The sequence below is a fragment of the Ursus maritimus genome, unplaced genomic scaffold, assembly GCF_017311325.1.
Source record: "Ursus maritimus isolate PB19 unplaced genomic scaffold, ASM1731132v1 scaffold_31, whole genome shotgun sequence".
NCBI lineage: Eukaryota > Metazoa > Chordata > Mammalia > Carnivora > Ursidae > Ursus > Ursus maritimus.
The window spans coordinates 20,033,176-20,061,077 of record NW_024425675.1 but is presented as its reverse complement, the minus strand read 5'-3'; the positions used below and the strand labels follow the sequence as shown (position 1 = coordinate 20,061,077).

General features: G+C 42.3%; 1 protein-coding gene across 1 annotated transcript in view; it reads right to left on the bottom strand.

The window, feature by feature from the left end:
• The window catches only part of FRMD4A (FERM domain containing 4A), a 746,022-nt gene extending 718,340 nt beyond the window's left edge, over positions 1–27,682 (bottom strand). The window contains 2 exon segments of the mRNA XM_040645388.1: positions 20,757–21,355; positions 26,806–27,682. The gene's annotated coding sequence lies outside the window, so the exon portion shown is untranslated.
• Positions 27,683–27,902: the final 220 nt, after the last annotated feature.

Sequence of the window (27,902 nt, the reverse complement as noted above, 5' to 3'; positions counted from 1 at the left end):
GGGGGGGGGGGGGGGGGGGGGGGGGGGGCTTTTCCAGCACCTGGTGAACGCACAAACAGCCCAGCTCAGAAGCAAGGGAAGCTGTGAGGGAGAATCCTGCCTTGGGATTCCAGCCTTCCAGGATGCAGTAAAATGGAGAAGTTAATTGCCAGGCTATAAAAACGCAATGACTATTAGGTCCCTCAATGCGCTATCATCCATTAGCATCATGACAACGGCAGAATTAGGGGAAACAAATGTGCTGTACGGCCTCCCAGCCGAAACTCGGCAAAAGGTTAATTGGATTCCATTTCAGAATCTGTGCGCCTCATAGGAGCTTGGACGTGTTCATAACCAAACAAGGTACAAGATCCTGGGGAAATGCAGCTCCCCTGGATCCGAGGTTGCACATTGCCTCTCCCTCAGTGAATCAGAAGGCCACTGTCAGGTTTTGAGCTTTGTTTCCGCCAAGCTTCAAGCCATTAGCGATTCACAGGTGTTCCTGCTCATTGATTTGGAAATCGCAGAGGTCCCTGAGCTGTGTTTCTGTGGGGAAAATGAAAACAGTCAGGAGTCAGCAAAAGAATTTCCTGAGTTCTTTCACTACTGCAGGAGGGCCCTGGAGTTGCCAATAACATGCGAAACACATTAACTTCCTCCCAGGTTGTGGGCAGGTCACAGCCAGCTAAGAGGCTCTGCCAAAACCCCGAGCAGAATTCCAGGGTGGCAAACTAACGTGTCTATAACCTGACATGTGCCCTTTGAAAGTGAGGTGTCAGGAATGTCCGTAGCAGCATCGTTCCCAATGGGAGACTGTGTCTGTGGCATCACCCCCATCCCCACCCTTTGTAAACTCCCGGCAAAGGGGGTTTGGCCTTATGGTTCTAAAACCCTCAGCATTCTCTGGGTGTAGCCCGTTCTGAAAGTAGTCAGAGTCCCTTTGGAGCAAGTCAGGGGCACGGGTGATGTACAGGTACATATTGGAGATGCCGCGGGTTCGGTTCCAGACCCCCCAAATAAAGCACGTATCACGATAAAGGAAGTTAAATGAAATTTTTGCGTTCCTAGTGCATGTAAAAGTTATGTTTACACTATACTGTGGTTTACTAATTGTGCAATAGCATTGTGTCTAAAAGAACAATGTATATATCTTATTAAAAAACGTTAACCATCATCGAAGCTTCCAGCGAGTGATCAGTAATCACTAACCACAGGTCATCATAACAAATGTAATAGTGAAAAGTTGAAATACTGTGAGAATTACTAAAACATGACCTACAGACACAAACTGAGCAAATGCTGTTGGAAAAATGGCACCAATGAACTTGTCTGATGCAGGGTTGCCACGAACCTTCAACTTGTAAAAACAAAAACACAGTACTTGTGTCGTGGAGCAAGAATTCCTGTCCCCTTCAAGGTCCTTCTAGATGGACTAAGAATCAAATCGACATGAGACAGATTAGCAGGAGAAAATCAAATTTAATAGCATACATACAAGGGAATCCACACAGACATGAAATTCCAGACAGTCAGGCAAAAGGCAGTGTATGTGTCATCCTGAACGAAGGAGAAGAGGGTAGGGGTCCGGGACTTCAGAGGAAGGAAGTACAATTCACAGGGAGATGAAAAAGAGTAAATGTTTGGTAATGAAATGCTTGTTGGGCCACTCAGAAACCATGGGGCAAAGACAGGATTTCGAGCTGGTTTCTCCCTGTTCACCATACCTGGTTCATATTATAATGTAGTGGTCTGGGGTGATAGCTCTCCTCTTGGAGGAGGTCCTCTATCTAAATTGTTTTTAGACAGTTGTGGGGGAAGCAAAGAGCTTTTCCTGAATCTGTTCAGTTTTGATTGCTTTCTAACTCAAAATAACGTTCCCGCCAAGGTGGCCTGTCTTCCGGTGACCTGCCCCTGCCCCTGCCTCCATCTGCAAATTGCAGTAAAATGAGTTATGCCCGGATGTAGAACTGCATTGATTAGATGTAACATTTTCCACCACTTTCAAACCCATCCCAACTCTCTATCAGAAGAAAGCTTGCCTTGACCAAGCATTTGCTGGTTTAAATTTCCTTTGCTGTATACATTTTGTGCCAAGTCCAAAGCCACTAGATTTGGTAAAAGTCTTTAAGAACTTAGCCAATGGATGTGGTTAGGTTAATCATGAGATATTCCCTGGTCCTGAGTCGGAAAGGCGATAGCTCAGGGAGCACTGAACATAGAACCAGAAAACAAAGGATCCAACAAGGGAGACCTTGAGATCACCCTTATGTCTGGACAACCAGGGTCCCAGCCCTGTGACTTGAGCTGGTCATTCTCCAGCTAGAGGCAGGATTCCATAAGGCTGAGAGGATATCCTCACCCCCCAATAACCAGAGCTTACCCCCACTTCTTGACCCTAGAATTCCATGATCAGATTGCCCAGAGCCTCCATCCAGGGCTGCTACTAACCTCCTTCCCAGTTCTGTGCCCTGTAGAGTGGCCCATGCTGCCTGCGTGCATCGCTGGGGACACAAAGTGCCAAGGGGCAGGTGCTTACAGGGGAAAGGATGGAGGCTTCTTGTGATACAGACAGAGAAGGGGCGGGCTCCTGCTGGGCCTGCAGTGTTGTAGTTGGGAGATCAAACAAAATTGGTCCTGAAAAGCTATATTTGCTTCGGCAACAAGGGGGTTACAGGGAACCCTCCACCTTTCACCTCCTCTTCTTCGCGACTCCATCAGCACTGTGGGCAAAAGAGCTAAAACTTCATTTTCTTATTTCCTTGAAAGTCGTCTATTATTTAGTAACATAAGTTAGACTTAGTAACATAAGTTAGAACTTGTCTCTCATTTCAGAGCATGTGCTCCTCTATTGATTTCTTGTTATGAGTTATCGATCCTGGGTGGAAAGAATAACGTGCCCACCTAGAGTCTCCCCTACAGCACTTCTGGCAGCACGTGAATAAAGAAGGTGCTCCATGGCTGAGAGGAGCCCTGACCCTTGAAGGTGCGAAGCCAGTCCTGGAAAAGGCACAGCCTGAGCTACGAGACCCCAGTACTTGAGTTCATTCCCATATCCTCCATGTGTGAGAAAGCTAACTTGAATATCGGGCCCCGCAAATGGGAGCCCTCCCCCTCTCCCCACCAGTGGCCATGCCCACGTCACAAACCTAAGCCTAAGTCAACTTGCACTTATGGGAAACACCTGTCAAGGAAGGTTAACGTACCCCAATCACAAATCTTTGCCTCGGCTCTAGCTAGCTCACCTTACTGTAGAAAATAGGACCGGCTAGCCAGTCATGCCCTGTTTCCATGCTGCCTCCTCTAACACTTGATAGAACTTGTTCTTTCCCAGAAGCCCTCAGGAAGCATGTTCCGCTGTTCATGAGACAATGTAGTCCCCCATCCATGGATTGTTTTCCCCTGAATAAAGGACATCAAACTCATTACTAATTGTTTTAGTTTTGTCATCGGACAGTTTTGGTGGCAAGACGGGACCCAGAAACAGCTGCCGAAGATCCAGGGGACCGCTCCTAGATCCAGGTGAAGGTACCTACAAAACCCTTGTGATTCTCTGCCTTTTGGGCTGCTCTCCAGGATCTCCCAAAGCTTCTCTCAGATCAAACTCTGTTTATTTTGTATTCTGAGCCGCTCGAGCTTGTCTTAATCCTTCCGACTCCAGATTTTCCAGGTGAGACTTAGTGAACCACAACATTTGGATTTGTGTCGAACCTCGTCTACAAGGTAAATGCCTTCAGGGAGTCCTGACAAAACTCAGGAACTGTGCACAGGTAGCCAGAAACAATAAATCTACTTAAATTGGGGAGGATTATATCAACAAGGAAAATAATGGGTACCCCTCAGTCTAAGAAAACAAGATGGCAGCCATCAGAAAACTCACAGAGCCTTGAGGTAAGTCCACAGCATAAACTCTAAATAAATTTGGAGGAGAAATTTGAATTTTTTTGACCACATCAAAATCTAAGTAGCCTAGGTCAGGACTATTAATAGCCATTAGGACATCTACCACTATAAAGAAATCTCATGAAAGACATAAGAGATCTGTTGCTCATAGGAGTCTGAGAGCCAAAGCTGCGAAGTTGGTGGGCATGGGTCAACCACTTAAAAGCTGTTAGAGTGCTCACCACCCAACTCGAAGGCTCCCATGCTAGGATAAATTGCTCATGAAATGGGTTAGATTGACAGTAGGTCACCCACCAATCTTAAGAAAATCTCTGTGTAACAAGATATACTATAAAACACCACAAAATCCCTAACTCAGGGGCACATCTCATTACATATTAATTTGGCTCCAAGAGACCCAAGGCTTGGCTAAAGAAATGGGATTCCCAAGTTTCAAAGAATTAAACACGCCGCCTTTGAACACAACTGCTTATTTTATATCTAAGCACTGTGGGCCTGGAAACTATATATGTCTACAAGAATAGCAAAATCTTACTAAGAAAACCTGGAATTACAATGGCTTTTACTGGGAATATTTCAATTAGACAAAGATCATTCATTTAAGAATTGCTTTGAAACCTCTTGAATGGGAGAAAATATTTGCAAATCATATATCTGATTAAGGGTTAATATTCAAATATATAAAGAATTTATGCAACTCAATATTAAACAAACCAAATAATCCCATTAAAAAATAGGCAGAGAATCTGAATAGACGTTATTCCAAAAAAGGCATACAGATGGCCAGCAGGCACTTGAAAAGATGCTCAACATCACTCATCATCAAGGAAATGCAAATCAGAACCACAATGAGATATTACCTCACATCTACTAGAATGTATAGTATCAAAGAGACAAGAAATGAGTGTTGGCAAGGATGTGGAGAAAAGGAAACCCTTGTGCACTGTTGGTGGGAACGTAAATTGGTGCAGCCACATGGAAAACAGTATGGAGGTTCCTCAACAAATTAAAAATAGAATTACCATATGATCCAGCAATTTCACGTCTGGGTATTTATCCAAAGAAAATAAAAACACTAAGTCAAAAAGAAATATGCACCCCCATGTTCAGTGCAGCATTATTTACGATAGATAAGACATGGAAATAACTTAAGTGTCCATCAATGGATAAATGGGTAAAGAAAATGTAGCATATATACACAATATTTTGAATATTATGTAATATATAAATAATATATTATTCAGTATAATTGAATATTATTTAGCCATAAAAAGAGGATGAAATTTTGCCATTTGCGACAACATGAATGGACCTTGAAGGCATTATGCTAAGTGAAATAAGTCAGACAAAGACAAATCCCATATGACCTCACTTATATGTAGAATCTTTAAAAAAAAAAAAAAGAAAAAAGAAAAAACAAGCTCATAAATACAGTGAATGGATTGGTGGTTGCCAGACCAGGATCAGGTATGGAATGGGTGAAGGGAGTCAAAAGGTACAACCTTCCCAGTTATAAAACAGGTGAGTGATGGGATGTAAAGTACAGCATGGCAACTATAGTTAATAATACTGCACTGCGTATTTGAAAGCTCCTGATCTTAAAAGTTCTCATTATCAAAAAAAAAATGTTGTAACTATGTGTGGTGACAGATGTTAACTAGACTTATCGTGGTGAGCATTTTGCACCACATACAAATATTGAATCACTATGTTGTATACCCAAAATTAATACAATATTATATGTCAATTATACCCCAATTTAAAAAAGGGGCGGTGGTTATACTCAGACACCAGCTGTCTTGTGGCAACTGCTGGTCTGAGTGGGTTGCAATCAAAATACTGCTCATTTTTTGTTTGTTTCCTACTTTATAGATTGACTCGTTTCATGATAGTTTCTTAAAATTTTCCTCCTGCCATTTTTCAAACAAAGATGAAAGATAAAGTGTTCAGTGCGACTTCTATTCTGCTTTTTCTGGCCTTTCTTCTCTTTACATTTGCCAAGTGAATTTGTGTATTCGTCTTCAGTTTTGACACTGACATTGTCCAGATCCTCAGCAGTTTACATATTCACTTTCTTCACTGAAAGGTTTTTCTACCTTTTTTTTTTTCAATAATACCACTTAAATTACCCTAAGTTATTCTCTTAAATGATTCTAGTTAGCTAAGGGATGCTTTAAATTTAAGATTAAAAATTTCTTTATAGTGGACTGAGAGAGAGAGAATGAATCAGAAAGTGGCCAGTGATTTAAAAAAAATCCTTCTTTTGCTGAAAGTAGTAGAAACATAACAAAGCAGAAAGAGTCTTGGTTCCACAATGAATCTATAAGCCAACCCACACCATTAGCTCTCAAGTCATTTTTGCTCAGTGTAGAGCAATTTCCTAGGTATCAGGAGACCCAGTTCTTAACTCTAAACTTATTTCTAACCTTTTAAGCCTTTTAAACCAGTTGATTGTATGGACTTAGGGAATCCATTGAACTGTCCTGGGCCTCAACTTCCCTCTCTATAAAAGGAGATGTTGGACAAAGACCAAAATCCTTTTCACCTGCAAAATGCTAAATTAGGTCTTTACATTGTTTTTGATGGTCTGAAACATGACCTTGAAGGCCTTTTTAATTTGACGGAGAATGTAAAAATTTTGGTGTTATTAGTTTTGTATGGGGGGGGAGGGGAGGGAGGGAGCAGCCCCTTAAGTATTGTAAAAAAAGAAAAAAGTAATTGTTCCCAAATCAACAAACAGAATGGGGTACCTATTTTAATTGGCATGCAGAAGCCTCCAAAAGGCTTCGAAATTCCAAAATAGCTTCACTGAAACACTCATTGCAAAAAGCTAACGAAAAATTAAAGACACAAGAGGTACCTAAAACAAAAGACCATAAGGCTGACGTGACCCCCACTACTCCCCTTTATCCTCCTTCACCTGAGTACTTAAGGCCTACTAGTCCTCGATCTGAACTGTCTTTCCACTCTGAAGAGACTGCATGACTGTAAACAGAAGTCTGCAAAGTTCGTGATCTTACAGAAACCCCATATCTACCCTCAATGGAGGGCTCCCCCATGGGCCCCTCCCATACTGACAGGACTCCAAGGGTTCTCCTGTAACTGCTACCAGTGATTCCCTTAAACAGCCAAGGGGAAACCAAATTAAAATTAATGGAAAATCTTGCCAAATTCTGGTAGATATCAGAGCTACACTCTCCACTTTAAACCCCACTTGCTTCAGACCCTGTAGGTAAGATCCTAGGAAAATTGGCAGAAGCAGGCAAAGGGTGAGAATCCTTACCAGGCTCAGCTCTCCCAAACGTCTGCTGTGCCCAATCGAGAGGAAGGTAAAATTTCACATCCCTTCCTTTCCAAATACGGCCAGACAGAAATGTGGGTCGCACTCCATTTGTGGCTGGGGTCCTTTCAACTTTTGCCAGTTCTCAGGGAAACTGTCCAACTTTTTCCTCCTTCAGGTGATCTTGGCAGGGACTCTGGATCTTGAGAGGGTACTATCTTTCACACCCTCCATGGGGATGCCTCTTGCATCCGGGGGTTCAATACTGCCGGGAAAATTGACTGTTTGTCTTGGGTGAAACCTGACAAGATATTTGAAGGGATTCTTTAAGCAGCTCTGTGGTCAGAAATTGGCCAAATTGAAAGCTGATATTCAGAGCCTGAATTAATGTCTTCCTCCCCTAAGCTAAATGAAACTATGTACCCGGAAGGAAAGAAAAACATTCCAAAGACAAAGAGCTCTAAATCTGGAACATACGAATGTTTTGATTTCCATCTTACTTGAAGATCTTCTCCCTGATATAAAGATATAAAGAAGCAAACTGGAAAGAAAAAAAAAAAAGATGAAGCAGCAGCTGCAGAAGCAAACCGAAGATAATGTAGGTGGATGGGCAGGTCAGCCTGTGAGGTCACTCAGGTTATAACCCAATTCTGAGGAATTAAAACCAACTGTCCTTATCTTATATATTGAGCCTTTACAAGAACAGAAATTCAGCTCAAAAAGCAATTCAAAGCCCACCTATCCTTTTTACCAAACCTAAAACCTCCCCAATTCATCTATAAAGGCTTGGAGGTATAGTAAAATTCTGAATTTGGGACACAAAACCCTTCTTGGAGGGACTTGCATTCTTTCCCTGTGCCTTTGAGATGTAAATGTTCCACCTAGTCTTCCCTAGGACCTGAGTCTCTTTGAAATGCAAACTTCAAGGAGGTAATTCTTGGGGGAAGGAGAACAGAGAAAAAAGGAAAAGGCAATTTGGAAACTAGGCAAATAAAAAATCTTCACAAAGGTGAAGCCATCGGAGCAGGTGAGCTTAATTTATTTTATCTTCGAGAAACACAATTTGGATCCAACTGTTCTTTTATAAATTAGTGACTTTGCATTATTGTACCAGTCTAATGGCTAAAATTTTAAAAGAAAGACTATCGCATCTGTTTTTTATCTGTCTGTATGCTATGTATGTCCGTGTGTGTGTTATAAATATGTGATTTTTCTTCTACCTTGGTACTGTCAAAATTAATTTGTAAAGAATTCTATTTGATTAGCTTAAAGAAAATTAAGCATTTACATGTCGAGTATACTCTCAGAAATTTAGAAACTAACACAAACGTTATTTAAGTTCTCATGATCTAGGGTAATCTTCAGTAAATAATAGCTAGTTTGCTTGTTAGTTTAATTAAAACAGGGATGTCTTGGGGCACCTGGGTGGCTCAGTCAGTTAAGCCTCTGACTCTTGATCTCAGCTCAGGTCTTGATCTCAGGGTCATGAGTTCAAGCCCTGCATTGGGCTCCACGATGGGTGTGGAGCCTATTTTAAAAGAAACAAAAACAAAAACTCTTGATAGCTCTTTAGAGCTATCAATAATAAATACAATCCTGCACAAAACTTTTATTCTACTTAGGTTTACTAACAAACAAGCTCATGTTATCTCTGTTACAAAATTTGTTGGCAAGAAAGATGACTTAAAATGTTTAGCTGTTTAATGTCTCATGAGTAATCTAAACATAATTATTAAGAACAAGTAAATTAAACAGATGTAAGTAAGATACAAATTTATAAACTTTTCAACAATAATTACACTCATGGCACGTCTACTTAAAAAATACGGTAACTTGAAACCTTAAAGTTATACTGAAATAAGTCGAATGATGAATATTCACTGAATATCTAGATCATTTTCAAATAAGATAAAATACTGAAACATTAATTACTGAACATAGGTTTGTCCACTTTTGGCTTCCTTTTACTGAGGAACTAAAGATATTTGAGTCTATTCATAAACATGTTTTATGCCACATTGAAAAATTTGCTACAAGGAAGAATATACTTCTAGAAATTTTATATATGTATATATATTCTGTGGATTGGCCAATTTTTATATATTATATTATAATATTCACATATAAATTATATATGTATAAAACATACATATATAAATTATAATATAATATACATATATAAATTGGCCAATCCACAGAATATATATATATACATATATAAAATTTCTAGAGGTATATATATAAAAATTGGCCAATTCACAGAATTGTACTTTGACAGTCCTCAAGTGCTTACTTCTTGATTTTCACTAGAAATTAATGATTCTAAGGGTTAAGAATTCTAATCAATGTATGTAATTAAAACTACTAGAAATAATACAGTCAATAACTTTATGAAAGGAAAGTAAGATGTATTTTTGGTAAGAAAAAGAATGAGGTATTGGTATGCATTTTTTGTTAAGGGAAAAGAGCAATTTTGTGCTAAAGTAAAATTATTGATCCAGAATGAGAAAGGGGGGGATAAGACAAATTTGAATGGATATAAAAAATATTGTGAAGTATATATGAGAAAGGAATCTTGGGAAAGGAATTTTAGGTATGGTTAAACTGGCCAAGATTGGAATGGATTTATTTAAGTTTTTAAAAAATGAGTTTTAATATAAGAAGTACACTGGAACAAAATAGAGTTTGGTTTTCTCTCTGTTAAAAGCACAAAGTTTTCTTGGACTACTGGTCTGTTCCTCATAAGAAATTGTTAAAACTTTTTTTTTTTTTTTTTTTTTTTTTTTTTTTTTTTTTGAGTAATCTACTTGGACAGCAAAGATTTTGTGTCTTACCAAAATAATTTACTGTGCTTCCTGTTGTCTTTATTGGGAAGGATTACTTAAGAAAACCCAAGCTTCTCCACATTAAAGGAGCTACGTTGTTCATCACTATGTAACCTTCTGTATTTGCCTTTAACATCTTCCATTGTCACTTTGGTGAAATAGATAATTAAGTATTATTTCCTAATGATCTGTGATTCTATTTAGTCAAATGTTCAAACCTTTTGCCATTTTGACAAGTTCCCTAAACCAAATTCTAAATGGAGTCTTTTGACCTCAAAGTAACTTTGAGATTTCCCAGAGAATCCCTGGAAAATCTCAAAGGCTTTGTCTCTCACCTTGTAAAGGAGAGATGTTAAAGCTAATTAGGTTTATTTGGTATGCTGAATTACGTGTGTAGCATTGTCAAATAAGAAGTGATGATAAACCTTGGGTTACATGTGTTTGTATATATGTTACTAATATAGGTATTCCAAAAATTCGTTAAAGTCTAGAAATTTGTCAACACTCTCATTGTCTAATTATTACTCTAAATTATTGAATACCACAGAAATAACTACATTTCCTTATCAAATGAACTCTCTGCAGATTTTTAACCATGGGCATTTTTAAGTCTTTTGTCATTTACAGTCAGTTATTGTTTTGCTGTGATGCTTTTGCAAAAGTGAGATTCACGGAAAGAACCTTCCCAAGAACTCCTGAGCACAGACACCACTGCCAAATTGCAAGATTTTGAAACTTAGGTGCATATTTCAGAGCTGAAGAAAGCTCTATGTACATGACCCTTCATCCTGTTCAAACACTGGAGACCTCCAAGTCAAGCTTACTGGGACAAGGATCCACTGAAATCACAAAGTAGACTGCTTCCACCCAAGACATTAGAACAAGAATCCTGGTCCCTTCCCCTCTCGTCACAAAACCCTTCTCCCCTTGGTATCTGCTTTGCCATGCTTTCTTTTTTGGCCACTTGGAAAAATAATGCTATCATCTATGTTTCTGGAGTTCATGGAAAGGGAGAAACCTATCCGATTGATGGGTTTGCCAACAAACACCCCGGTCAGTCCATGAGGCTGGGGATCCTGTAGTTCTCCCGGTAGCAAACTTTTCTGATTCCACTGCCTGATTGCCTTGCTAACACTAAGCCCCTCTCTATAGCATCAGACTCCCTAACCCTGAGCCTGCAAGTCAATGCCCCTGCCTCCGGTTAAAAAACTCCGAACTTGAGAAACTTCCCATCCTAGCTCTGCAACCGAAAGAGAAATTGGTATTATGTCCTCTTGTGGTCTCTAGACTCTTCAATCTGACTTGCCTCCAGGGCTATCACCCTTCCAGTTCAGAGCCTTGGCTGGTCGCCATGCACTCCGCTGTTCCAACAGCCTTGACACGGGACATCCCTCTTAGTAATGCCACCGAGCTCCTCCTGGGCTTTGCTTTATCTGTGGAGGACTAGCACCCCCTCACTGATGGGCAGCTCGATGTTTAAAAGATGGGAAATGGTTGGGAGCTGCGGGCTGGGCTTCCTCAGCACACCTGGCTGTCTGCAGCCAAACCTTCACGGCGGGCTGCCCCTCTCAACCGACACCCCAGCCTCCAATGGGAATTGTCAGGAGGCATTCAGGATTCAAAATTCGCTTCCTTTGGCAGAGCCCTGCTACCCTGGCTCAGAGTAAGCATCCATGAGCCTATGATGAGGAACCCCTCCTTCACTCTTGAAAGTGTAGCAGAATCTCCTGCTACAGCATTAGGCATCCAACAAAAATCCCTACCCTCTCGGGCCAGGGTTGCTCTTGATAACAGGATAGCCTTGACTGTAGCTGAGCAAAGAGGTGTCTGTGCTGTGGCCAACAGGACTTGCTGCACTCACATGAACACTTCTGGGGAAGTTGAGAGCCTAGCTAAATGAGATCACTGGACAAGCCACTTGGCTTAAGCGACTCCTTCAGCAGGGCCTTTCTTCGATCTATTTGATCTAAGTTAGTTTGGGTCATGGGGATCGTGGCTTCCGACCATCCTCTAAATGTTGGATATTGTTCTGCTTATAGTCATTCTAATCGTCTCCCTGGTACACTGTGTTCTCTCAAAAGCTTTAAATGCATATGTGCAGCCTGCGGTGACCAGACAAATGATTTCCCTTCACTCAGAATGCCAAAGACAAGACGAGAAAAAAATGGCCAACTAAGGGACCAAGACCTTGATATCCTGACGTATGATTTCCAGTTGGAGGTCCAACCTGACTCCAACATCAATAATAAACGATAGCTCAGAGTGGTACCGATATCTTAAATTTTTTTTTAAAGATTTTATTTATTTATTTGACAGAGAGAGAGACAGCCAATGAGAGAGGGAACACAAGCAAGGGGAGTGGGAGAGGAAGAAGCAGGCTTCCAGCGGAGGAGCCTGATGCGGGGCTTGATCCCAGAACGCCGGGATCACGTCCTGGGCGGAAGGCAGATGCTTAACGACTGAGCCACCCAGGCGCCCCCCGATATCTTAAATTTTGATCAATACTCTCAAAGGGGGGGCTGATAAAGTTAATTCATGTATTGGAGTCCACAAAATGGAGGCTGCCCCAGTGGCCTGGCCCACATCACCAATCTAAACCGAAGTCAGCCTGGCTTACAGGCGACAGCTGTCAAGGAAAGCAAACATACGCCAATGACCATTCTTCCTCAGAGCTCTAGCTAGCTCCCCCTGCCCTAGAAAGCAGGACCTGCTGGCCTGAAAAGAAAATCCCGGATCTGTTTCCAGTCGCTTCTTCTCACACTATAAAACTTGCTTCCCAGAATCCCTCGGGAAGAGCTGTCTGCTGCTTGTGGGGTACCCTACTCCCCCATCCACGTTCTCCCCTGAGTAAAGACCTCCACCTTGTTACGGAACTGTTCTAGCTTCGCCATTTGCCATGGCCCTATGAGGAACAGGGGAACACCATTCCCCGCTGATATTCCACAGAGGGAATTCAGTATAAAACTAGCAACCAAACCCAGATTGCCTCCCAGATGGGGATGAGATAAAAAGAGCCGGATAAAGTCCCGTGGCTAATTCAAGAGCCAGATATAAATAGAATAAAATTAAACCGGCTAGAATTTGGGGGCAGAAAATAGTACTTTTCTTGCGGTTCTGCCAGAGCCTCGGCGAAGCAGGCCTGATGGATAAGATGTAATTTGCGATGCCACAGAGAACTCACTGGTTCAGACTTCCTTTGCTCCTCACTTTTTGTTCCAAGCCAGAAGCTACGGAAGCTGGCGCCGATCCTGGGAAGGGCCACGGGATGCCATGGAGAGAGGGACCTCTAGTGTTGAGCTATTTTTCTGCCACCTGGCAGCAAGCACTCGACTTACCTACGTATTTTTCTGTTTATCAAAGATTATCACAGTACTGCTTCTCTAAGAAAGCCTGGGTTTAAAGTTTAAACTAAGTGTTTGTCTTTCACTTCTGGGATAACTTTAAGAAATTTAATAATGACAGAATATAAGCGGTGACACACAATACTAGGGAAAGTCTTGAGTAACCAAATAATATTGGTTAAGAGCCTAATCTTCAGGCCTGGGATAGGTACTGAAAGTAATTTCAAGAAGCCTAAGATATAAAAAGGCAACTAAAATACCAGGAGTAAATAAGTCCCAAATGAATAATGAGAACATTAAGTATAAATCTTTCATTTACACACACACACACACACACACACAACCCATTTATGGAATAAATCCCCTGTTCCAGGTACTCAACCAGGCTCCAAACCACCACGATGGAAGGTATAGTATCCATCCTCAGGGGTCCATAGATAATCAGGGGAAGCAGACACATGACAACTAGGACTGAACAGTATTCAAAAACACAGCGCTTCTAGCTAGGGCTTCAAGATGGATAGGAGTTGGAAGGGCAAGGGAAAGGGGGAAGGATACTCCAGCCCCAGCAGGAGTGCAAGTCCTGAGCACGCTGGGAGCTGAGAAGCCATGGGCCGTGCTCAGGTCTGGCTGACATCAGCTTTCCCACGGGGCATGGTGGGAAGCGAGGTTGGCACCCAGAGCTGCATCCCGCATCTCTGACGTGACACTGATGGTTATTTGTTGATTCACTCAACGACCTCATTGAGCATCTGCTGTGATCAAGCACTGGGGCCTGCACAGAGGCCTCCAAGATGAGCAAGACATGGCTTGAACCTCTCAGAAACTCACAGTCTAGTGGGAGAAGGGGACAGGAAAGCCCCCACCCACTATGCTATGAAATGAATGCAATCAGACCAGGGCTCCGGCACCACAAAGGGAGGGACCGGCTGAGCCTGAGCCAAGGATTCAGAGGAGGTCGCCATTGGGTTGTGCCTTAAAGATGAACGGCAGTGCCTGAGTGGACAAAGGCAGGGAGGGAGGTGGAGGGTCCACTCCGGGAATGCCCAGCATCTGCAAACGCCATATAGATGCTTCCCTCTGATCCGAATTCAGCTCGGGAAACTGGTGTCTCTCCTGAAGGCCAGGGAGAACTATGGATTTATAGGGCGGCCAAGACAGAGGCCCCCCTGGGGACGTCTAGAGACCTTTCTTTCAGAACTCTGGAGGAGGGCAGGAAGTAACATGGTAAGATTTTCACTGTTCAGATAAAAGCTGGAGATGTTATGGCAGATGGATTGGAGGGGCACACGACCGTCCACCTTGTTTAGATCCCAATTACACGCTGTGGAGGGATTCTCAAACTCGATTTTGGGGAGTGTGACAGGCTAGAGAAGCTCTCCCCAGTCAATGTTGTTGGGGCTAAAATTTCTTTCCATTATTCTCTGGAATTAATGGCAATAGCAGTCATCACACCACTGCAATTATTAATTGTGCATTTAGAATATGCAAGGCCTGGCACTAAGAACCTTGCCTGAGAACCCACATGACAGAGGCTCCCCATTTCATAGGTAAAGAAACTGAGGTCTCCCGAAGCCGGATAATCATAATGCTACCAAGTAGGAGATCCTGGATGGTTTCAGACTCCCAAGCCCACATTTTTAACCATATACAGTCTTTTTTTTTTTTTAATTTTAACCATTAATCAAGACCCCTTGTAGCTGATGTACCCCTTTTGCTAAAAGTTATGCAACTGTGTTATTTTCTTCAGGTATTACTACTAGATACGCGATATCTTTGTTGCCAACATGTTGAATGCAGTCTGGAAAGCTCTAAGTGCTAATGGTAGAGTATTCCTGTCTGAATATGCTGAGCACAAACCAGAAGAACTTTAGATGGCAACTTTAAGACTGAACAGGAGGCAAACCTGTACTGTGGGATTCCTTCCATCGTCCCTGCTTATAGCCCATCAGTTAATATCACACCTGGTTTTGGTGCCAACCAGTGGCACTCAACCAAGAGGGAATTATGGAATGTTCCAATGAGAGATGGAATTTGCCTTTAACAGAGCCTACACCAAAACGTACCCCTCGAGCTAGTCTTATTCTAGAGCCATATTCAGCTCCAACATGGCAGCTGGCATCAGAGATCGATAACATAGCCCGAAAGTCATTCTGGGAGCCAGCGCAGACTCTGGCTTCTCAACATTAACCCAAGACTCCATCAGTATATTTATTACTTCTGTCCATTGGTACCAGCTTCGCTTCACAATTAGAAGCCTCTCAATGCCTGCTCTCTGTGTCCTGAAGTGCTTCCAGAGCTGAAGATGTCCAGGGCAATTCTGACAACATTGACTTCTGGAGGTTACAGAAGTCAACGGAAAAGTGAGAACAGATTCTTGCTCTCCTTGATAAGTGTTCCAGATAAAAGATCTTACCATGAGGTCAGAGAGCAAAATTCTATTATCATGATACTCTATTACTTCCCAGCAAAACCAGTTTCTTCTTCTTTATTCCTCCACTCTGCCTCCTCTGCTCCCTCCTTCCTTCCTCATAACAACTATTATTCCTGGCTCATGTCTCTCTCAGATGGCTAACAAGATAGCTGATCCCTGTCACGGCCTGACGCTCTTCTGGAAGGCCAGCCTGCCGTGCACACGATGCTTGGTCCTCCTCAGAACCTTCTTTCCTACGTTAACACTTCTTGGTACTTAAACTCTACATCTAGTAATTACTTTCCTCCTTGAGCAGTTGGTTTCCACTTGAACAGGCAGCTGGAGGTAGTCAAAGCAGGACTTAAGTAATCATTTACTATTGTAAAGCTCCTTTCATCCATAGGCTTACCATTAATCACACTGGAAAATAACAGAATGGTAAAGAGTGATTGCTGGTATTAATAAAATCATGTCAGCCGAGGACAGAACCAACCAAACATAGCCATTGGGAACTGCTATACCGCCTTATTATCTCTGAGTGATTGTCCAGCCGGCAGATCCGAGCTATGTGCTCACAAACAAAAGGTTATACTCCGACACAGACACCAAGCAGACCGGCAGCCAGGTTTAGACTTCTGACATGGCGACACCTCCAGGCTCTATAACTCAACATCGCAGAGGGCTGCTTTGTTAACCAGAATGTCCATGTATTACTATGCAACGAAATGCAAGATATTTTTTTAATCCAGAAATGAAAAACGACTAAAACTATAAGGCAAGCTGTTGTGTGAATCTGATATTACAGAAAGGGAAGTGAGGACTGGGGTTCAGCCAACCCAGCTGGACCGGTCGCCCTTCTCCACGATCACAGATCCTTATATTCGCAAATACTGCTAGAGTATGTCTGTGTGCCAGGCAGAGTTCTAGGTGCTAGGGAGAGACGTTGGCAAAGTCCCTGACCTTTTGGAGTTTGTACCTATTGAGAGCAAAGACAAAAAGCAAACAGATGAATGCATAATACTATGTCAAGGAGTGACAAGTGCTAAGAAATAAAGCAAGGAAGGAGAGAGAAGGTAAAGGTACTCAGGAACTGTCCCTCCGAGGAAGGAACATCTGAGTAGAGAACTAAGTGAAGAGGATAAAAGCTATGTGAGCATCTGGCGGAAGGGCCAGCCCAGCACTGGGAAGAGTCATGCAAAGGCCCTGGGGAAGCACACTTGGTGTGCTCAAAAGAACAGGCTTTGTTTCTTAACAAAGATTGTAACTGATTCAGTACACCCAAGGGAGAGTTTTGACCCTCAAAGAAAGCAGAGTATAAGTACACTTGTTACAACAAGGTTACTCGTTATAACGAGTGCAACTTGCATCTTCAGGTTGCCATTCATATTCCCTTCCTCGAACTTCCACTGAAATAACCAAAGAACATAAAAATGTGCAGAGGAAAGAATGCTGGGAAACAGCAAAGAGGACCATTAGCAGGCCGGAAACGCTGAGAGCCCTGTGGACGGTGTGCAGAGGCTGGGGCGGGGTTCACAGAAAAACGGACTCGTTCAGAAGGGGAAGCACTTTTTTCCCAACACAGTCCTGCCAAGTCCTTGAGCTCAAAGCTGCCTGGAGACAAGGTTGTGCCAAAGGGACATTTAGCGGAGGACAAAAAGAAAGAACCGCTGTGACTGCACAGGGGCCGCGTTCACACCCTCAGCTTCCTGTAGGGTGCACAGCTGGCTGGGTAAGGGAGGATTTGCCTGACAGTCTCCCAACATCGACCGGGCGGAAGAGGGGAGGGGTGGGGGGTGGACGTGGACCTGTGAGCAAAACAGCATGATCCTCGAGGAGCCACATGCCCCAAAGCTTGCAGAAGAGGGAAAGGTGGTGGATAAAGGCCTTGCTTCGGTATTAACGCCTTCCTGATTTCCCACCACTAGCAACAGCCGGGGAACCCCAGGCAGAGGGGTGGCTGGGAAGGAATGAACCAGGTTTTGCAAACTCCCCTCCTTTGCTGTCTGGGAGCTTCCTCGGATGAAGGCGGCTGGCCCCCAGAGCACCCCCTGCCAGCAGCTACCCCACTCCAGGAGGCCGCAAAGTATGTCCCCGGCAGCCCCCTCCTCCCTCACAACACCAAGAACCAGTCTGCCCCTGATCAGGGGAATCGCCTTTGCCCTGCTAGGTGTCATGCTATTCTTGCCAGCTCCGTTTATGTTTTCTTTCTTTTTTTTTTTTTTTAAGATTTTCTATTTATTTATTTGAGAGAGAGAGCATGCACGGGGGGAGGGGCAGAGGGAGAAGCAGACTCCCTGCTGAGCAGGGATCCCAACATGGAACTCGATCCCAGGACCCGGGGATCATGACCTGAGCCGAAGACAGACACCTAACCCACTGAGCCACCCAGGCGCCCACGTTTATGTTTTCCATTTATATTTTTCCCAGTGCTTTTCTTTTTCTTTCCTAGCATAACTAGATTCATTAGGTTTTTTTCTTTGTTTTTTTCTGTACTCTTACATTCTATTTCTATCTACTAGTTTTATTCAGTTTTTAACTAACTCAATTAAACTACATTTTCCTAGCAACATCAATAATTAAATAGTATTTCTAACTTCTCCGAGTCAAACCAGATGAGAACTTCACAACTTCTTAGAACCCCTCCTCTTCTTAACGGCCCCTGGCCCTTAGGCTTTGTTGGAATAATATAGAATTTCAGTTTTAAGATTATAATGAATATCGGTAGGGCCTTTTTCATACTGCTTTTTTCTTTTACTTCTAATAGACTTTGTTTTTTAGAGAAGTTTTAGGTTCACAGCAAAATTGAAGGTTAAGTACAGAGATTTCCCATCTACCTCCTGCCCCCACACGCACGGCCTCCCCCACTATCAACACCTCCCCACCAGAGTGGGGTCTTTGTCATGACTGATGGACCCACACCGACACATTATTTGTTTACCTCAAGGTCCCTCTTGGTCTTTCATACTCCGTGGATTTGGATAAATGTCTAACAACATGGACCACCATTGTAGTGTCCTATAGAGTAGTTTCACTGCCCTAACAATCGTCTGTGCACTGCCTGTTCACCCTTCCTGACCCAAGGGGGTATCTGATTTCAGCTAAGACAGCATGAATTTCAAGGCACGCCATGATGTCGCGTGTCGCTAAGACTCGCCAGCGAGTCATGGCCTTCACGTGAGGTCAAACCTCTCAAGTTTCCGTTAGCAATTCAGAGGTTTTAAGAGACTTTTCCTGCCTTCAGTTGAATTCCTTGGCACGTGAGTCAGTCCTTCTGCAAATATAGCTCGCTAATGCTGATCCTTTACTGTCTCCCTAGTTTGCCTTTTCCAGAATGTGCTATAGTTGGAATGATCAAGTAGGTAGCCTTGTCAGATGGCTTCCTTCACTTAGTAATACACATGTAAGTTTCCTCCATGGCTTTTCATGGTTTGATAGCTCATTTCCTTTCAGCATTGCATAACATTCCACTGTGGGGATAAACCACAGATTATGTATCCATTCACCTCCTGAAAGTCCTAGATGAGGGTGCCAGCATGGTCAATTGAGGGCCCTCTTCCAGGTCGCAGACTTCTTGTTGCATTCTCCCATGGCAGAAAAGCATAGAGAGTTTCCGGAGTTTCTTTATAACGGCACTAATCCCACCCATGAGTACACCCAATGGCCCCACCTGCCAATCCCATCACCTTGGGCTTTAGGATTCCACTATATGAATCTGGGGGGACACAACTATTCAGACCACAACAGTCTTAAACTTCACAACTACATTGACAGCAATCATTTAAATGTAACTTCAAGTATTAATAGTTTCACTGCTCACTGTAGTATTTCTTTCCCTTTGTTGAGTTTATTCACTTAATTCACAAACACAGAGCGAGTGCCTAGTATGTGCCCTGCATGAGATCTACCGTAACAAGGAGACAAAGTCTCTGTCTTCAGTGGACCTAACATCCCAGTGACGGCTTTATATTTTGAGGTTGGCTGGAGGGTAGCCTTAAGTAAGTTTTCTTTTTTAGTTGCTCTTCCCAGAACAGTCCTCCCCTGGAAGGAAGCAAGGCTGTTTCAAGCTCCTCCGCATCTTGGCACAAATGCCACCTTCCTGGTGACCACGTGTACACCCACCCCATTGAAAACTGCAGCCCCTCCCGGCCTCGCCCCTGTCGTGTTCTCCTGCATCACACATCTGACACTCAGGATATCTGATTTCAGCTAAGACAGCATGAATTTTAAGGCATGCCATGATGTCACGTGTTGCTAAGACTCACCAGTGAGTCATGGCCTTCACGTGAGGTCAAACCTCTCAAGTTTCCGTTAGCAGTTCAGAGGTTTTAAGAGACTTTTCCTGCCTTCAGTTGAATTCCTTGGCATGTGAGTCAGTCCTCTGCAAATATAGCTCGCTAATAAGGCACGACACAGCTTCTCCTCACTTGCGGGTACCACCCTCCCTTCTTATGGTGTCAAACCCTGCTGCTTGTTTATTAGGAAATATGGAATTGTGGTCCTTCTTCTGGGAATGAATATTTGCTTCTTGGTTTCCTCACCTTTCTGGGGACATGATAACTTTCTATTTTAATGCTAAGTCATCATGGAATCTTTTTTGAAGACATGCTAAATGATGAATGAATTCCTACTTGCACCAACACCGTGGGTAACGCACTGCAGGAGCAACAGTTGGAACAGCTCTCCGCAGGCTTGCAGACCCATAGGCAATGACAAAGAGTTAGAGGCCGCTGCCCAGCCCACAGAAATTCGAGCATGCTAGCGATCGCGGAAGGCATCTCCACTTCAGAGCGGCTCAAGTGAAACAATGTACTTCCCGGAATCAAACACAGAATCTGGGACTTACTCGCTTTGTCTCGGACACGCTCCCTCTGCTAGTCTGCAAGCTCTAGAAAGTCAAGGAATTGTCTGTCTACGGACAAAGCATGAATGCCTGGAACAGAACCGGGCCGTAGGAGGCACTCAGATGTTTGCTGAGAGGATGCATAAATGAAGCAGGATTCGAGTCTAGATCTGCTTACCTGGAACAGCATGACCTCCCACGGCCTGCAGGCCCCACACACTTCCTTCAGCCGTGGAACACACTCTTGTGGTCACATCCCCTGCCATGTGCTCCCTGAGCCGCTGGCTGGCTAGAAGTCATTTTTGTGATAAAAAGATTCCGAAGATTCAGCCACTACACTCTTGTCTTTATGAATCGAAGCAGGAGCATGAGATGGAGCGCCGGGCTGGCTTAGTCGGTGGAGTATGAGATTCCTGATTGCAGGGTCGTGAGTTCAAGCCCCACACTGGGTGCAGAGCCTACTTTAAAAAAACAAAAACAAAAACAAAAAACAAGACAGAAGAAGGAGGGCAGGGAAAAAGGCTTACTCTCTATACACTATAGGAAGTCTACTCACTGATGCAATTGCATGTTGGTCCCACAGGCGCTGTGGAGCCGCACAGGTATTGATTCCTGGGCATTTAGATGTTTGAGAGGCCGAAGAGGTTCTCGGACAGCCCAGGAGGAGCCACAAGCCTCAGCAGGAGGCAGGAGCTAGGCCCTTCACCTGTGCTTCTGAGGAGAGAATCTGAGACCCGTAGGCCTGGGAGGCCAGCAGACTCATTTCAGGACATGAAACTAAACAAAAGGACAAACAGACAAAAAGACCAAAAAATAAAAAAAATTAAAAAAAAATAAAGCACACTGACTACACATTGCCTTAAATTTTGATTCTCATGTTTTCATTTTATGGAAATCTGTGGTTGAAAACATGAGGAGTGACCTCTACAGACAGGTGCTTGTCTGTTCGTTTTTAACTCATGACAACAGGAATTTGCTTTTACAATCATCAAGGGGGAGTTTTGTGGTTTTAATACCCTCTTTAGGCCTAACGCAAGGTTCTGGAGTCTAATTGTACAGGCTATCTCTTTTAATTTGCTTGACGGGACATCCCACCTCACCCAGTGTATACACATTTCATTTAATAAACCCATTTTATGGGAAAAGATGTGTGCTGTCCTCTTGCACAGTAACTAGCAGAACTCAACTTTTCCTTTCTGATGCAAACAGAATCTCAAGTCTTTAAGATCTTAGTACCATAAACTCAAGCCTGGGGGCTTTATGGCCTTCCTGCATGCTGCAGGAGACAACTGAGGGTTACAGAGGGGAGGGGGGTGGGGGGAGGGGTGACCGGGTGATGGGTGTAAGGAGGGCACGTGATGTGATGAGCACTGGGTGTTATACACAACTGATGAATGGTTGATCACTACATCGAAAACGATGTACTACATGTTGGCTAACTGAACATAATAATAAAAAAAAGGAAGAAAATTGTTATTTTCTTTTCATTCAAAATTTACAAAATAACATGCTAGAAGACAAGTCTCTTCATCCGGCGATCCTGAAAGTGTAATCTGGACAAAACACGAATCCAAGCCTGGATGCTTGGCCTAATGCTCATTTCCCTCGGCACGACCCAACGAGTCCCTGCTAGCCGCTGGGCCAGGCCCTGGGCTCCACATGCCTGACGCTTGTCCAGTGTCTGGGGGAAAATAACTGATAAAGTCTGTTACTAGAACACATTTAAATGTTACTTACTCGATAGTTAATCATTTCCTCACACGGCGCTCTTTTCAAAGCAATACATTCATTCTATAAAATAACGGCGAACCCCTTTATACAAGGAGATGACTCAACTGAGACATAGTTGCATGGATTTTATCTCCCTGAACGGTAATATACTGAGGGCCCTTGGCCAAATTTCCAGTAGGAGCATCCAAAGTGCACCCTCAGAGAACAAAGGAGGTTCCAACTTTGAATGGCCACAAGGTCCAGTGCCTCAGAGACCCCATATGCGGATAAGTCTCCTTAGTGCTTACCTGAGACATGGAAATAGAGGTTAGGGCCAAAAGAAATTACAACGAGTGAAGTGAGTGTAATGACCAGTGGTTAGGCACGGCCCGCCTCCCGTTCACTTCTGTTTGTTTCATTTTTATAGGGATCTGGTATTTCAAGGAAAATTCCAAATGAGAGCTTGCGCTCTCCCTCTGCCTCATGATAGGGGGCCAGTAAAAGGAGATGAAGAGGAGGGGGTCTTCGGTTTGCAATGACAAACAGGGAAGGCCAGTATACTTCCTTCAGATTTATTACAATTGTTGCCAGTGCTACTGATTTTACAAAATGAATAGGTGAAGCAAATCTAACCTAAATCCCTTTGCTGCCATCTCAGGGCACCCTCACTGTCTCCCCTTTTCTCCTGGAACAGTAAAACTGTATTTCTGCCACTGTGTATGGGCAGTTGCCAGAGCCCACCAGGAGTGCTGGCTGATAGGCAAGATATGATCACAGAGCAGTGGAGAGCAGTGATGTGAAACTGGAGATCCTTTCCTTCGGGACCATTGTTTTGTGAAAGCCTCCTGGTTTCAGAAGATTTCATTGAAAATTCCCCGTTAAGGGCACCTGGGTGGCGCAGTTGTTTAAGTGTCCAACTCCTGATTTTGGCTCAGGTCATGATCTCAGGGTCATGAGATCAAGCCCCGCATCGGGCTCTGCACTGGGCGTGGAGCCTGCTTAAGACCCTCTCTCTCCCCTCCTTCCTCTGCCCCTCCCCCACTTCTAAGAAAAAGAAAATTTGCCCTTTAAAAAAATTTAATGTGAAATATTTCATACTGTAGAAGAGTGTATAAAATATATGCCTACACTATAAATAATTACAAAGCAAACATATACAACCTTGACCCAGGTTGTGAAGTAGAACATCAGAATAACTTAGAAAATTCTTGCATTCCTCTCCCTGATGCATCCTCCTTCCCAAACTGAGAGGTACGTGAGGTCGCTGCATCCTGATTTTTGTAAGAACCCTTTCATTCTCTTTTGAATAGTTTTACCACATTTTAAGTAATCACTATTCACTAGATTTTGCCACACAATAGTCTCGTTTTGCTTCTATCTGTATGTTATATGCAAGGAGCCAAACTACACACATTCTTTTGTGACAAATTTCTTTTTTCACACATCATGTGTGAGTTTCATCCCTGTTGATGAATGTAGTTGCAATTCACTTATTTCTACTGCTCCACAGAATTTCATCTTCTGATTATATCATAATTTACTCATCTAATGGCAATAAACATGGGCGAGTATTCATTCGGGGGTTATTATGAAAATTCTTATGTTTGGCTCTTCGTACACATGTGGAATAGTTTCTCATAGACACATATGGGGCAGGGGAAACTCTAAAATACCTCCCAGATTTCCCACCCTATTCCCTGGGACTGTGACAGTCAGGAGGTCGTAAACCCATGATTATGTTAAGTAATAGCAAAAGAGATTCTGCATACGTAATGAAGGTTACTAATCAATTGTCTCTGAGTTAATCAAAAGGCAGCTCATCCCAGGGTGCCTAACCTAATCAAAGGAACCTTTACAGGGCTTAAAGCAGAGTTTTCTCTGACTGCTTGCTGAAGAAGTCAGAGAAATGCAAAGTAGAGGGACATGGTGTGGTCTTGCTGGCCAAAGAGAGGGCTCCAGGTCCCATGAGTGGTCCCTCCCACCGCTGACGGCAAACAAGAAACAAGACTTCAGCGTTAACAACCACAGGGAACTGACTCCTGCCAACAACCTGAATGAGCTTGGAAGACAAGAGCCCAGCCCAGCTGACACCTTGACTTTGGCTTCCGGAGAGCTTTAAGCAGAGAACCCAGTCCAGCCCATCAGACTTCTGACCTATAGAGCTGTGAGCTAAGCAGTGTGTGATATTTTAAGCTGCTGTATTTCCGGTGGGTTTTGTTACACAGCACTAGAAAACCAACACAGCGTCCATACCAGTGAAGCGCTGAGGTCCTAGAGTGTGTGCACGTGCTCGGTGTTACAAAGTAATACTGGCTGCTTTCCGCTCTTACCCCAGGGTACAGTAGTTCTAGTTGCTCCATATTCCTGCCAAAACATGGTATTGCCAAGTCCTTTAAAATTCCAAATCCTAGTGTGTGTGTAATAACATCACACTACGGCTTTAATTTGCATTTGACAATCACTAATGAGGCTGGCCATCCTTCATATGCTTTCCGATCACTGAAGGATCCTTCTTTTGTGTGGTATTTGTTCACATCTTTAATGCAATTCTCTGTTGAGCTATTTGTCTTTTCTTATTAATTGATAAGATTTCCTTATAGATTCTGGATGTGAGCCCTTTGTCAATTGTTATTTTGCTAATACCTTCCTTATGATTTTGATCTTAGAAGTGCATCACTATTCCGAAGCCCTGAAAATATTCTTTTCTAAATGCTTTCAACTTTTGCTTTCATATTTAGGTTCTTTAATCCACCTGGAATTGGTTTTTGTGTATGGTATGATGTAGAATCCAATTTCATTTTTCCCACCTGGATAAATGATTGTTTCAGCAATATTTATTAAAATGTCAATCCTTCTTCCTCCAGATTTGTAATATCAGCTATGCTGTATAACCAATGACAACATGTGTGCAGATCTGTTTTTTGGACCCAATTGTGTTCTCTTGCTCTATTTTTTTTTACTTCTACATCCATACCATACAATCTCAATTACTACATTTGACTTTCGAACAATGCAGGGATTAGGGGCATGGCCGAAAATCCACATATAACTTTTTTCCCCAAAAAACGTAACTATTAGTAGCCTACGGTTGGCTGGAAGCCTTACTAATCACATAATCAATTAACACATATTTTGCATGATATATATATTATGTACTGTATACTTTTAATAAAACCAGCTAGAGAAAAGAAAATGCCATTAAGAAAATCATAAGGAAGAGCAAATACATTTACAGTTCTGTACTGTATTTATCGAAAAAAATCCACATGTAATTGAACCTGCACAGTTCAAACCCATGTTGTTTAAGGGTCAATTGTTCAGTTTACACTACGTCTTGGTATCTGGTAGGGCTAGGCCTTCTTAGGCTGATCTCTTCTCCTTGGTTATACTTGGCCTTTACACTTCCATATAAATTTAGAATCTGCTTACTGAATTATACACACACACACATGCACATGTGCACACATACAAAAACTTACTGAGATTGCTTTGAGAATATAAATCAGTTTGGAAAGAATATTTTCTAATCCATGAGCATAGCATATTTCTCCATTGATTTAACTTCTTCCGCGTTTTTCAATAAATATGTAGAATTTTTAAAATGTTTCTGCTATTCTAGGGGTGCCTGACTCTTGATCTCAGGGTTGTGAGTTTGAGCTCCAGGTTGAGTGTAGAGATTACTAAATATATATATAACATATATACATATATACGTAATATGTATATACTGCTATTCTAAATACCAACTTTTTATATATATAAAATATGTATACACAATATATATTGATATTCTAAACAGCAACTTTTTGTATATATAAAAAACATATTTATTGCTACATATGTATAGCTATATATATATATATATAGTGCTATTCTAATTTTTTAAATTAACAAATTTTATTCTTTAGAGCGGCTTTAGGTCACAGCAAAAATAAATAGTATCTCTTTCATTTCATTTTCTAAATTTTTCTTGCAGTATATAAAAATACAATGTTTTTGTATATTAATATTACATCTATAATTCTGACAACTTTTTATTAAATCTAATAAGTTTTTCATAGATTCTTTCAGATTTCCTACATATACAATCATAATTTCTACAAATAATCATTTCTTCTTCCTTTATTACCCTTACTTCTATTTATTTTTCTTGCCTTACTGTACTAAGACCTCCAATACAAAGATGACTAAAGAGTGCGACAGCCCTTTGATCATTACTTATCTCAAAAGCAATATTTTCATATTTTCATCATGTTTTCTGTGGCCAGATTTTTGTTTGGTTTGGTTTGAGGTTTTCTAATATATATTTTATCATGTTAAGAAAATTCTCTAAGGAGGCAAAGGATTTTTTAAAATCATGAACAATGTTGAATTTTGTTAAATATTTTTCTATACCCATTGAAATAATCGTGATTTCTCTCCCTTGATGCAGTAATTTGGTAAATTACATTAACTAATGTAAAAGTTAAACCGGTCTTGCATTCCCCCAAGGAACAAACTCGGTTCCAACAACTTACCCTTTTGAATGTTGCTGGAGTTAGTTTGCCAATACATTGTATAGAATTTTTGCATCCATGATCGTAAGTATTACTGGCCAGTAATTCTCCTACTTGCCCCTGATGAGGTATCAACATTTTGGAAGTCTTGTAAATTGAGTTGGAGAGTGTTTCCTCCTTTGCTGTGCTCAGGCATCGTTTCTGTAAAATTGGAATTATTTTTTCTTAACTATCTGGTAAAACTTGCCATTGAACCTATCTATGGACTTTTAAGATTCTTTGATCACCGTTCATTATTTTTAAAGTGTGTAGTATTATTTAAGAGTATTTTGGTCTTTTAATATGGTATTTTCCCCCCACTTCCAAATTATTTCATATAAAGCAATTTTTATTAGCAACCAAAAGCACAGGCGGAAGAAAGCCTTGAGCTTGATGATTGTTTGAGTCTGAAGCTGTTGCACAGGAAGGTCAGAGGAGTCTCACAGGTGACAACAGAAGGAGGAAGACATTCTTTCTTAGAGAACAAGAGACATCGTTTCTGATGTCACAGATTATGTGTATCTGCTTATCCCTCCAAAGAAAAAAGGTTTCAGGTTTTGTCTGCTTAATTCATCTTCCAAAAAGAGAAAACAGGCCACTGTTAGGGAGCCATGCGTTTTGCCTTACCTCTGCCAACACTGTGCTCCTCCATTCTTCCCTGCATTTATTAGATTTCAAATTGCACGGGCAATTCACATTCATATTTCTCTGCACTGCCCACAATTTTCCAATGAGTTAGACCAGCTCTAATTTATAGGCAAGGAAACTGATTTCCCAAATCAATTAAGAAACTCTCAGTAATGAGGCTGCAGAGCCAAGATCTGAATTTAAGAACCCGAGGACTAGAAGGGACCTCAGAAATAATTTTGAGCCTCCTTTGTTCTGCCGAGAAGGTTAATGAAGTTCTGCCTCAGTGGGAGACAGAGCCCCAGCCAGAACCAAGTACCTGAGTCAAGGCCAGGTTCCTTCCACTTCCTGGCAAGGTTTTCCCGCAGTTGGAGCAACTTCACTGAAGCCCCTTGAAGCTCTGCAGGGAAGGTCAGGCTTGCTTTTTTTTTTTTAAGATTTTATTTATTTTA